This window comes from Canis aureus, chromosome X, assembly GCF_053574225.1.
Source record: "Canis aureus isolate CA01 chromosome X, VMU_Caureus_v.1.0, whole genome shotgun sequence".
Lineage (NCBI taxonomy): Eukaryota > Metazoa > Chordata > Mammalia > Carnivora > Canidae > Canis > Canis aureus.
In genome coordinates this window covers 68,954,500-68,967,870 of record NC_135649.1, presented here as the reverse complement: position 1 = coordinate 68,967,870, position 13,371 = coordinate 68,954,500, and positions in this window count along the sequence as shown.

The following is a 13,371-nucleotide window of genomic DNA, read 5'->3' as shown; positions in this document are numbered from 1 at the left end:
ATCCCTCCCCACATTCTCATTCTCTCTATCTCAAATAAATAAATAAAATCTTTCTAAAACAGCAGTATCAGAAAATGTTACAAGAACAAAAAGAAGGGACACATGGGTGGCTCGGTGGTTGAGTGTCTGCCTTGGGCTCAGGGCATGATCCTGGGGTTCCGGGATCAAGTCCCACATTGGGCTCCCTGCATGGAGCTTGCTTCTCCCTCTGCCTGTGTCTCTGCCTCTCTTTTTGTGTCTCTCTTGAATAAATAAATAAAACCTTAAAAAAATAAAACGTGCTTTAAAAAAAAGAACAAAAAGAAAAAAATTTTTTAAAAAAAGAAAATATTTTAAAACCCAGAAATATTGAGGTGTCTGCCTGGTTCAGTCAGTAGAGCATGTGACTTTAGATCTCAGGGTCATGGGCTCGCACCCCATGTTGGGTGTAGAGATTACTAAAAAATTAAATTAAAAAAACATGTATTTATTTACTTTAGAGAGAGAGCATGTAAGTGGGAGGAGGGGCAAAAGGAGAGGTAGAGAATCTTCAAGTAGACTCTCCATTGAGGGAGGAGCCTGATGTGGGGCTCGATCCCAGGACCCGGAGATCATGATCGGAACCAAAATTGATGGTCTGATGCTTAACTGACTGAGCTACCCAGGCACCCTAAATAAACTTAAAAAAAGTAAAAAATAAAAACCCCCAAATTTTGGAGCTGAAGAACTTAAGAGAAACCTTTAATAGTAGACTCGAACAAACAGAAGAATCAATGAGATAGAAGACAGATCAAGTCCAAGTATCCAATCAGAGGAGCAAAAAAGAAAAAAGTTTCAAAACAAATAAAGAAAGCCTACAGGAGTTATGGAACACCAACAAGGGAAATAATGTATATATGCATCATTGGAGTCCCAGAAAGAAAAGAGAGGGAAAAGGGGGTGGAAAACTTAATTTAAAGAAATAATGGCTGCGAACTTCCCAAACCTGGGGAGAGTTTTAAACATCCAAGTTCATGAAGTTAATTGGCCATCCCAAAATTTCAATTCAAAATTATCTTTTCCAATAAACATAATAACAAAACTGTCTAAGATCAAGAAAAAGAGAGGATTTTAAAAGCATCAAGAGAAAAAAAAAACCCTTTCATACAAAGGAAACCCCATTAGGCTATCAGTAGGTTTCTTAACAGAGACCATACAGGCCAGGAGAGAATGGGATATTTTGAAAGTGCTGAAAGAAATAAACTGCACACCAAGTATACTTACCGAGCAAAATTATCCTTTAGAAATTAAGGCAAGATAAAGACTTCCTCTAATAAATTAAAGTTGAGGGAATTTGTCACCACAAATGCTTAAAGTTCTTTGAGCTGAAACAAAAGGATGCTAATTAGTAATAAGAAAACATAAAAAATATAACACACTGCTAAAAGTAAGCATATAGACAGACTCAGAATACTCTAATACTATAATATTGTGATATGTTAACTACTTAACTCTAGTATAAAGATTAAAGGACAAAAGTATTAAAAAGAACTATAGCTTCAATAATTTGTTAATGGATATGCAACATAAAAATATGTAAATGGTGACATAAAAAGAGGAAACTAAAAGGATAAAGTTTTTGTATGCAAAATTTTTGGATGTGATACATTGTTATCAACATGAAATAGACTATTTATATATGAATAAATAAATGGATGTTTTATATAAGTTCCATGGTAACCATGATGCAAAACATACAGTGTATTCACAAAAGATAAAGAGAAGGGGATCAAAGAATATTACTATGGAAAATCATCAATTCACAAAGGAAGGAGAAAGAGAAGAAAGGAAAAGGGAAACTAGAAAACAATTAACAAGGTGCATTAGTAAGTCCTTACCTATTACCAATTACTCTAAATGTAAATATATGAATCTCCAATCAAAAGACATAAAGTGGCTACATGGATTAAAAAATCATGACCCAACTACAGCTACCCAAAAGACACTCACTTCAGCTTTAAGGACACACATAGGTTCATAGTGAAGGGATAGAAAAAGACATACAATGCAAACAGAAACCAAAAGAGAGCAAAGGAAACTATACTTATATCAGAAAATAGACTTAAAGGGGCACCTGGGTGGCTCAGTCAGTTGAGTGTCTGACTCTTGATTTCAGCTTGGGATATTTCTCAGGGTCATGAGATCGAGCCCTAAGTCAGGTTTTGTGCTGGGCATGGAGGTTGCTTGGGATTCTCCATCTCCATATGTCTCCCCACCACCCTACTCTCTCCCTCTCCTTCTCTAAAAAAGAAGAAAGAAAATAGACTTAAAGCCCAAAACAGTAATGAGATAAAGATGGTTATTTTATGATAAGGAGGGGTCAATATATCAACAAGAAAAAACAATCATAAATGTATATGCACCAAACATCAAAGCACCTAAATAATTTAAGCAAATACTAACAGATCCAAAGAGAGAAATAGACAAAAATAATAGATTTCAATATCCCACCATCAACAATGGATAGATTATAAAGACAGAAAATCAACAAGAAAATGCTGGGCTTGTGGCTACTTTAGACCAAGTAGACCTAACAGACACATACAGAACATTCCATTCCAAAGCAGAATACACATTCTTCTCAAGCGCACATGGAACATTCTCTAGGACAGATCATATGATAGGTCACAAAGCAAGTCTTAGCGAATTTTTAAGAAGACTGAAATCATACCATGTATCTTTTCTGATCATAATGGTATGAAATAAGAAACCAGCAACAGGAGAAAGGCTGGAAAATTCACAAATATGTGGGAATCAAACACACTAGAACAACCGATGACTCAAAGAAAAAATAAAAAGTGATCAAGAAATATCTTGAGAAAAAGAAAAGACAATGGAAGCACAACATATCAAAACCTATAGAATACTACAAAAGGACTTCTAGGAGAGATGTTTATAGAAATAAATGCCCACATTAAGAACAAAGAGAGATCTTAAATAAATCACCTAACTTTACAGCTCAGGGATCTAGGGAAAAAAAGAATACACTAAGCCCAAAGTTGGCAGAAGGAAGAAAATAACAAAAAACAGAGCAGAAATAAATGAAAGAGAGACCAGAAAACAATAGAAAAGATAAATAAAGTCAAGAGCTGGTTTTTTAAAAATATAAACAAAGTTGACAAACTTTGGCTACACCAACTCAGAAAAAAATGAAATAGGGCTTAAATAAAATCAGAAATGAAAGAGGAGAAATTTCAAGAAATACTACATAAATACAGAAAGATCATGACAGACTACTAGGAACAATTATATGACAATAAACTGGAAAAGCTAGAAGAAATGTATAAATTCCTAGAAACATACAATCTATCAAGACTGAATCATGAAGAAATATAAAATATAAACAGAACAATTTCAAGTAAGGAGATTGAATCAGTAATCAAAAACCTCCCAACAGGGACTCCTAGGTGGCTGGCTCAGTGGTTGAGCGTCTGCCTTCGGCTCACAGCGTGATCCTGGGGTCCGGGATTGAGTTCCGCATCGGGCGCCCTGCATGGAGCCTGCTTCTCCCTCTGCCTATGTCTCTGCCATTCTCTCTCTCTGTCCCTCATGAATAAATAAATAAAATCTTAAAAAAAAAAAAACAAGGGGATCCCTGGGTGGCGCAGCGGTTTGGCGCCTGCCTTTGGCCCAGGGAGCGATCCTGGAGACCCGGGATCGAATCCCACGTCGGGCTCCCGGTGCATGGAGCCTGCTTCTCCCTCTGCCTATGTCTCTGCCTCTCTCTCTCTCTCTCTCTGTGACTATCATAAAAACAAACAAACAAACAAACCCAAAAATCTCCCAACAGAGAAAAGCCCAGGACCAGATGGTTTCACTGGTGATGTTACCAGACATTTAAAGAAGAATTAATGCCAATCCCTCTCAAAATCTTCCAAAAAACTGAAAAGGAGAGAACATTCCCAAATTCATTTCATGAGGCCAGCAGTACCATGATACCAAAACCAGATTAGGAGACTATAAGAAAAGAAAATCATAGGCCAATATCCCTGATGAATATAGACGCAAAAAGTCTCAACAAAATATTAGTAAACTGAATTCAACAGTGCATTAAAAGGATCATACACCATGATGAACCGTGATTTATCCCTGGGACTCTGATGCTTCAGCATATGCAAATCCATGTGATACATCACATTGATAGAATTAAAGATAAAAATCATATGATCATCTCAATAACTACAAAAAAATTGATTCAATGTAATAAAGGCCTTATATGACAAGCCCATAGCTAACATCATACCCAATGGTGAACGATTGAAAGCTTTTCATCTAAGAGCAGGAACAGGGGTACCTGGGTGGCTCATTGATTGAGCATCTGCCTTTGGCTCAGGTCATGATCCTGGGGTCTTGGAATCGAGTCCTACATCAGGCTCCCAGGAGGGAGCCTGCTTCTCCCTCTGCCTATGTCTCTGCCTCTCTGGTCTCTCATGAATAAGTGGATAAAATCTTTTTTAAAAAAAAGAGAAGGAATAAGACAATGATGCCCACTCTCACCAATTCTATTCAATATTGTACTGGAAATCCTAGCCAGACCAATAAACCCTCACATACAGTGAACTAATATTTGACAAGGAAGCCAAGAATAGTCAGTGGGGAAAGGATAGTCTCTCCAATAAATGGTGCTGGGAAAACTGGATATCAACATGAAGAATGAAATTTAATCCCTATATTATTCCAGTCACAAAAATTAACTCAAAATGGATTAAAGACTTAAACAAGGGGGCACCTGGGTGGCTCAGTCAGTTAAGCACCTGCCTTTGGCTTGGGTTGTGATCCCAGCATCCTGGAATTGAGCCCCATGTTGGGCTCTCTGCTCAGCAGGGAGTCTGCTTCTCCCCCTCCCCCTCCCTCTCTCTCTCTTTAAGTCTTCTTTCTCTTGCTTGCCTTCTTTCTCTCAAAAAAGTAAATAAATGAATAAAATCTTTTTAAAAAAGACTTAAACAAAACCTGAAACCATAAAATCCCTAGAAAAAAATATAGAGAAAAAGTTCCTTGACATTGGTCTTGGCAATGATTTTTTAAAAAAAGATTTTATTTATTTATTCATGAGAGACACACAGAGAGAGAGGCAGAGACATAGGCAGAGGGAGAAGCAGGCTCCCTGCAGGGAGCCTGATGCGGGACTTGATCCCAGGACCCAGGGATCACGACCTGAGTCAAAGGCAGATGCTCAACCACTAGGCCACTCAGGCATCCCTGCAATTATTTTTTTGATATGACACCAAAAGCATAAGCAACAGAAGCAAAAATCAACAAGCAGGACTATATCAAACTAAAAATCTTCTGCACAGCAAGAGAAACAATCAACAAAATGACAAGGTAAATTACTGAACACGAGAAAATATCTGTAAATCATACATCTGATAAGAGGTTAATATCCAAAATATATAAAGAACTCCTACAACTCAATAGTAAAAAAAAAAATCCAATTATAAAAATGGGCAGAGGAACTGAACAGTGTTCATAGAAGACATACAAATGGCCAACAGGTACATGAAAAGGTACTCACATCACTAATCAAAATGCAAATCAAAACCACAATGAGGTATCATCTCACATCTGTTAGAATGCGTATCATATAAAAGACAAGCGATAACAAGTGTTGATGAGAATGTAGAGAAAAGGGAACCTTTGTACACTGCTGTTGGGAATGTAAGTTGGTAGAGCCATTATGGAAAACAGTATGGAGATTCCTCAAAAAACTAAAAATGGAACTGCTATTTGATCTAGCAATCCCACTTCTGGGAATATATCCAACGGAATAAGAGCAGGGTATTGAACAGATATCTGCATTCCCATGTTCACTGCAGCACTATACACAATAGCCAAGACATAGAAACAATCTAAGTGTCCAATTAATGGATCGAAGTGGGATATACATATGATGGAATATTATTCTGCCATCCTCTGGACTGTAAAATCCATAGTGATAGCAACAAAATTTCTCTACTCTTTGTAGATGCTTAGCACATAAGTGCTTAGTAAGTGTTCACTATATAAATGAATTCTAAAACCTCTCTCAGGCTTTTGGGTTGTGTTGCCTTGCTTTTTTTCTTCTTGCTATATCCTTTCATTATTCATTCAACTCTAAGTACTGAATGCCAACAAACTGGCAGTGTTTAATAAAGATTGCCTTTTGGGACGCCTGGTTGGCTCAGCAGGGCATGATCCTGGAGTCCCGGAATTGAGTCCCACATCAGGCTCCCTGCATGGAGCCTGCATCTCTCTCTGCCTATGTCTCTGCCTCTCTCTCTCTCTCTCTCTCTCTCTCTCTCTCTGTGTGTGTCTCTCATGAATAAATAAATAAAAATATTTTAAAAAAATAAAATAAAATAAAGATTGCCTTTCATTTACTATGTGAATTTGTATGAAGTGATTAACACAGGAATAAATCAGGATTTCTTTTTAAAATTTTTGGACTTTATTCTGTAGCATTATTGATCATACTGACATATTTGTATTTTTTTAAAATATTTTATTTATTTGAGAGGAGAGGGGGAGAGAGAGAGAGAGAGAGAGTGTGTGTGTGTGTGTGTGTGTGTGTGTGTGCACGAGCAGGGGGTTAGAGCAGAGGGAGAAGCAGACTCCTCCAATGAGTGGGGAGCCTGAAGCAGGGCTTAATCCCAGGACCCTGAGATCATGACCTAAGCTAAAGGCCAACTCTTAATTGACTGAACCACCCAGGTGCCCCTGATATTGTATTTTTAAACAATGTTCTTGTATTAGATACAAATAAGCATAATAGTTATGATGTATATTATTTTAGGAATCAAGGTTTTTAGTACAAAAGAAAAGGGAGTACAATCACAGAATAGAAAATTTAGAAACACTGTTGAGCATTACTATTCAGCTTGTAAATCATCTTGATATTAACTCTTTTGTTGATATCATGAAAAATATAGAAACTGTTAAAGATAACAAGAGATATCCTCTGACTCAAGGGGAATATTAGTAGAATGAACCTATAAGTTCTGACCTTGAGTCAGACAAAGCCATGTGAAATATCCAAAATCCAGTTGGATCTAATTAAGGATCTTTAGGAATTATACAGTCCTATGAATATGAAAGAATGCACAATTCCCTCCAATCTTATGTCTTAAAATTAAATGCAAAGACATTACTATGGAACATCAAGTTTAAGAGTCTCTAGCGATTTCTACATATTTTACATTTTACGTAGATAGTTATATATGTTAACATATATAAAATATCTTATGATTTCAAAACAATTGATAAACTTGGATAGGGAGAAAATTATGTAACATAAAAATTGAACCCTATTTATATATTTAGGCATTTATTTATGGATTAACTTTTTTGTCTTGAATATTTTATTTTTTTAAAGATTTTATTTTTAGGGTGGCTGGGTGGCTCAGCGGTTGAACGTCTGCCTTTGGCTCAGAGCATGATCCCGTGGTCTGGGATGGAGTTCTGCATCGGGCTCCTTGTGAGGAGCCCACTTCTCCCTCTATGTCTCTGCCTCTCTCTGTGTCTCTCATGAATAAATAAATAAAATCTTAAAAAATATATTTTATTTTTAACCAATCTCTACACCCAACGTGGAGCTTGAACTTACAGTTCCAAGATCAAGAGTTGCATGTTCTACTGACTGAGCTAGCCAGGTGCCCCAGACTTGAGTATTTTAAAGCAAATCCCAGATATCTTATCATTTCACCCAATTACCCCCCCCACCCTCGAAGTTATGGAATCATTAACATACTCATATATAGAATTTAGTGTTACCTATTGGTGTCTCCAACAAGATTTCTCAGCCTTCTAGTGCAAGTGTCACTGAAAGGTAGGTTTGTTCTGGTGAAGTGTCATCTTTGTAATCAATTTGAAATGTTTGAGCAATTTAGATTTTTTATTTTAGGGATGCCTGGGTGGCTCAGTGGTTGAGCATCTGTCTTTGACTGAGGGTGTGATCCCGGGGTCCAGGATCGAGTCCCACATCAGGCTCCTGCAGAGAGCCTGCTTCTCCCTCTGCCTATGTCTCTGCCTCTCTCTCTCCCTCTCTCTCTCTGTCTCTCATGAATAAATAAATAAAACCCTTAACAAAATAAATAGTTTTTTTAATTTTAAGGTGAATTCTTACTAAATTATTCTTTTTTAAAGTTTGTTTGTTTGTTTGTTTTTAGTAATCTCTGTACTCAACATGGGGCTCAAATTCACGACCTTGAGATCAAGAGTTGCATGCTCTTCTGACTTAGCCAGCCAGGTACCCCTAAATTATCCTTTTTAAATCTGGCTTTATTGAAGCGTGACAAAGAAAACTGTATGCATTTAAGGTATACAACATGATGATTTGATACATATATACTTTGTGAAATGATTAGCATAATCAGGCTATTTAATGCATCTATCACTTCGTATAGTTACCTTTTCTTTTTTTTTGGTGAAGTGAAAAGACTTAAGATCTACTCTCTTACCAAATTTCAAGTGTACAACACAGTATCATTAACTATAGTCATCATGCTATATGTTAGATCTCCAGAACGTACTCATTTTTTAACTGAATGCTTGTACCCTTTGACGAACATCTCCCTATCTCTCCCACCTCTCAGCCCCTGATAACCATATTCTAATCTCTGTTTCTAGGAGTTAAGGTTTTTTTTAGATTCTACATATAAATGAAATTATACAGGACTTGTCCTTTTTTCTATCTGGCTTATACTTAGTATAATGTTGCAAATGGCAGGATTTCCTTCCTTCACGTAGCTAAACATTTCATTGTATATCTATACCACATCTGCTTTATCCATTTTACCTGTTGATGGATACTTAGATTACTTCTATATCTTGGCTACTATGAATAATGCAACAGTGAACATGGGAGAGCACATATCTCTTTGAGATCTTGATTTCATTTCCTTTGGCGTTATAACCAGGAGTGAAATTGCTGGATCATATCATTGTTTTATTTTTAATTTTTTTTTTATTTATGATAGTCGCAGAGAGAGAGAGAGAGGCAGAGACACAGGCAGAGGGAGAAGCAGGCTCCATGCACCGGGAGCCCGATGTGGGATTCGATCCTGGGTCTCCAGGATTGCGCCCTGGGCCAAAGGCAGGCGCCAAACCGCTGCGCCACCCAGGGATCCCTATTTTTAATTTTTTGAAGAACCTTCATAATGTTTTCCATAATGGCTTACATTTCCACCAACAGTGTACAAGACTTTCCTTTTCTTCACATCCTCTCACATTTGTTATCTCTGGTCTTCTTGATACAAGTCAAGAGTACTTCTTCTTTTTTTTTTTTTTTTACTTTATTTATTTAAGTAATCTCTACACCCAATGTGGGGCTCAAACCCACAGCCCTGAGATCAAGAGTCGCATGTTCTTCTGACTGAACTAGACAGGCATCCCAAGAGTACTTCTTGAATTAACTTTCTCTTTCAGCAGCCTAATCTATTGACACCTTCTCTACAACCTATTAATGTTCTCGAGCCTTTGCCCATCTTATTTTTTTTAAGTTTCTTTTTTTTTCTTATTTGTTCATGAGACACACACAGAGAGAGGCAGAGACACAGGCAGAAGAAGAAGCAGGCTCCCTGCAGCGAGCCTGATGTGGGACTCAATCCCAGGACCCCGGGGATCATGCCCTGAGCCAAAGGTAGATGCTCAACCACTGAGCCACCCAGGTGTCCCAAGATTTTGCCCATCTTAAAAAAAAATACTCCATCAACCACGATTTCTTGTCTAGCTATTTCCTGCTTTCCCTATTGCCCTTTCCTTTTGCCAAATATCTTCAAAGGTTAGTCTGCACTTCCACACCTCACCTTCACTTTTTTAAATTGGGAAATACTTCAAGCAAACTAAACATATAATAACTAAATAATATAATGGGGCACCTGGGTGGCTTAGTTGGTTAAGTGTCTGACTCTTGATTTCCACTCAGGTCATGATCTCAGGGTCATGGGAGAGTCTGCTTGAGATTCTCTCTCCCTCTCCCTCTGCCACCCCCTCCACTCTCTCTCTAAATAAATATATCTTTAAGAAGTTTTTAAAATAATAATATAATAAACACCCATGTACCCACAACTCAGTTTGTTAAATATTAACTTTTTGCCAAATTTCCTTCCTATTTTTTAAAGAAGTAAAACATTACTGTTATAGTTTCAGTATCATGTGTAGCTATCACTTCCCTATTTCTCTCCCTTTCTCTCCAGAGGTAATCACTATTCAGACTTTCAGTCTTTCTTATTTCCACATGTTTTGTTATTGATAATATATATGTATATAACCTTAAAAATACGTAATTATAGGAGATGTGGAATCAATGACCACCAATGAATCCTGTCTCCCTGAACCCACATCCCTGGGTAGTGTCCTCCCACATGTGCTCATGTGATTTGTTTTGGCCAATGGGATAACTGCAAATGTCATACACACAGGAACTTGAAAAGCACTTGTACATTGAAGCTTGCCATCATATGAAGAGGTACAAACCTTCTAAAGAGATCACATGGAAGAAAATCTAGGTACCCTGCCTGGAAGCCTGCCAACTGCCCGGCATGGGTGAGGTCATCTTAAATCATCCAGCTCCCACCAACTTGACTGCCACAGCATGAATGAGCCTAGGCAAGACCAACAGAAGAAATGCCTAGCTAAGTTTAGTCTAAACTATCTATAGAATTTTGAACAAATACAATGATGCTTTAAGTTACTGGTTTTTTAAATTTTTATTTATTTATGATAGTCACAGAGAGAGAGAGAGAGAGAGAGAGAGGCAGAGACACAGGCAGAGGGAGAAGCAGGCTCCATGCACCGGGAGCCTGATGTGGGATTCGATCCCGGGTCTCCAGGATCGCGCCCTGGGCCAAAGGCAGGAGCTAAACCGCTGCGCCACTCAGGGATCCCAAGTAACTGGTTTTAAAGTGGTTTAGCTCTGTCAGTGGTATCATATGAATCATATGGCATATCACAAGCATATATCACAATTCACTTTTTTGTTTCTTTATAATGTGATTTTCCCTGTTTACACATATAGTTGTAGTTCATTCATTTTAAATAAACTTCCATAAATAATTCCTCACGTGACTATACCACAATTTATATACCCATTCACTTACTAATGAACACTTGTGCTTCTAGTTTTTCACTATGAGCAATATCATAATGAACATTCTTGTATCAATCCTTTTGCACTAGATGTGGAATTACATGGTTAAGAACACCTTAAACTTTGCTACATAGTGCTATGTTGCTTTCCAGAGAGGCTGTACAGGTCCTCAATCCCTTATCTATCATTTTGAAATCCAAAAATCTCTGAAAACTGGAAGAATTTTTCATAAATTTGGCCTTTTCCCTTTGTTTATGGTGTTCTGGCATCTCCCATTACTTAAACGTTTTTCATTTTAATGTAACCAAAGTTATTAATCTTTTCCTTTATAGCTGTACTTTACCTTACAACTCAACCCACTATAAACCAGCTTCCGAACTATAGCAGTCCAATAAAACTGCTCAATGAGGCCACCAACCGTCTCTTATTTATTTATTTATTTATTTATTTATTTATTTATTTATTTTTACCAACTGTCTCTTAAAAGACAAATCTCGGCAGCCCGGGTGGCTCAGCGGTTTAGTGCTGCCTTCAGCCCAGGGCCTGATCCTGGAGACCTGGAATTGAGTCCCATGTCAGGCTCCCTGCATGGAGCCTGCTTCTCCCTCTGCCTGTGTCTCTGCCTCTCTCTCTCTCTGTATCTCTCATGAATAAATAAATAAAATCTTTAAAAAAAAAAAGGCCAAATCTCATGGACATGTTCTAGTAAGGCTGAATAACTAGTTGACCTCTGCTGTATTTTATATTAATCACCTTTCCTACATTAGAAATTTTACCTCCTTTAGCGTCTTTGACACTACTATCATCTTGTTTCTCTGAATCTCTCTCAACCAGCAATCTGTACACCATTCGTGGGAAATGGCAGTGTGCAGTGGGATTCAGAGTCTTAATAAAAATTACTGAGAACCAAAAAAAAAAAATTACTGAGAACCCATGCTCTCTTATCTGTGTAACCATGATATGTATAGTAGGTATATCATTAAAAACTTAGTGTGCAAGAATGTTAATGAGTAATTTGCAAATGGATTCTATACAAGAGTGATGTGACATTTATGCCAGTGAATTTAGGAGATTAAATCATGTATCTGTTTCCCTCCTCTACTAATTGTTATGTACTTTTCTCTCCAAGTCCCTATTTCTTCCTTAGACTAGCATATAGTTAGCTGCTGATTAAGGGGTATCTTCTCAAGAAGGTAAATTTATTTTTTTAAAAGATTTTATGTATTTATTTATGTTTATTTATTTATTTGAGAGAGAGAGAGAGAGATCACGAGCAGGGTGGAAGGGCAGAGGGAGAAGCAGACTCCCTGCTGAGCAGGAAGCCCAATATGGGACCATTCCAGAACCCTGGGATCATGACCTAAGCTGAAGGCAGATGCTTAACGGACCGAAGCACCCAGGTGTCCAAGAAGGTAAATTTAGTCAGAGCATTCACAATACAAACATGAAACACAGTTTAATATTATTGTGCAACATTTTGCATCTATCACAATAATAATTATTCTAGGCCAAAATCATCAATAAATGTTAAAATTAGTGGGTGAAAGTTTGATGAAAAACAAGATATTTTCAAAATATCCCTCCATAAATTACTTGTTTATTGCAAAGGGAAGAATAGTAACTTTACAGTGGAGAAACCTGGTTGACTTTAACCAACTGATCAAAGCTAACATTACCAGTAATGGCACAAACAGGTATCATGTGCCTCCTGATATTACATCCTGAAAAGGACACAAATTTCTTCTGTGGTATTCCTGTCCAAAATGCATAACTTGAATCTCACAATGTGGAAATATCAGATAAATTCAAAATGAGGGGAATTCTACAAAATAACTGGTCTGTTGTAAAAACAATACCAATGTCATGAATAACAAAGAAAGACTGAGAAACTGCTCCAGATTAAGAGAAACTCAATTTGATGGTTCCTCAAAAAGGTAAACATAAAATGACCATATGATCCCCCAATTTCTCTCCTAGGTATATGCCCAAAAGAACTGAAAACAGGTGCTCAAATAAAACCTTTAACAGATATGTTCATAGCAGCACTATTCATAGGAGCTAAAAGGAGGAAACAATCCAAATGTCTATCAATGAATAAATGGATAAACAAAATGCAGTGTATCCAAACAATGGATTATTATTCAATCATAGAAAGAAATGAACTACTGATACATGCTACAATGTGGACTAACCTTGAAAACACTATGCTCAGTGAAAGAAGCCAAACACAAAAGGTCACATATTGTATGATTCCATTTGTATGAGAGTTCAACATAGCTAAATCCACAGAG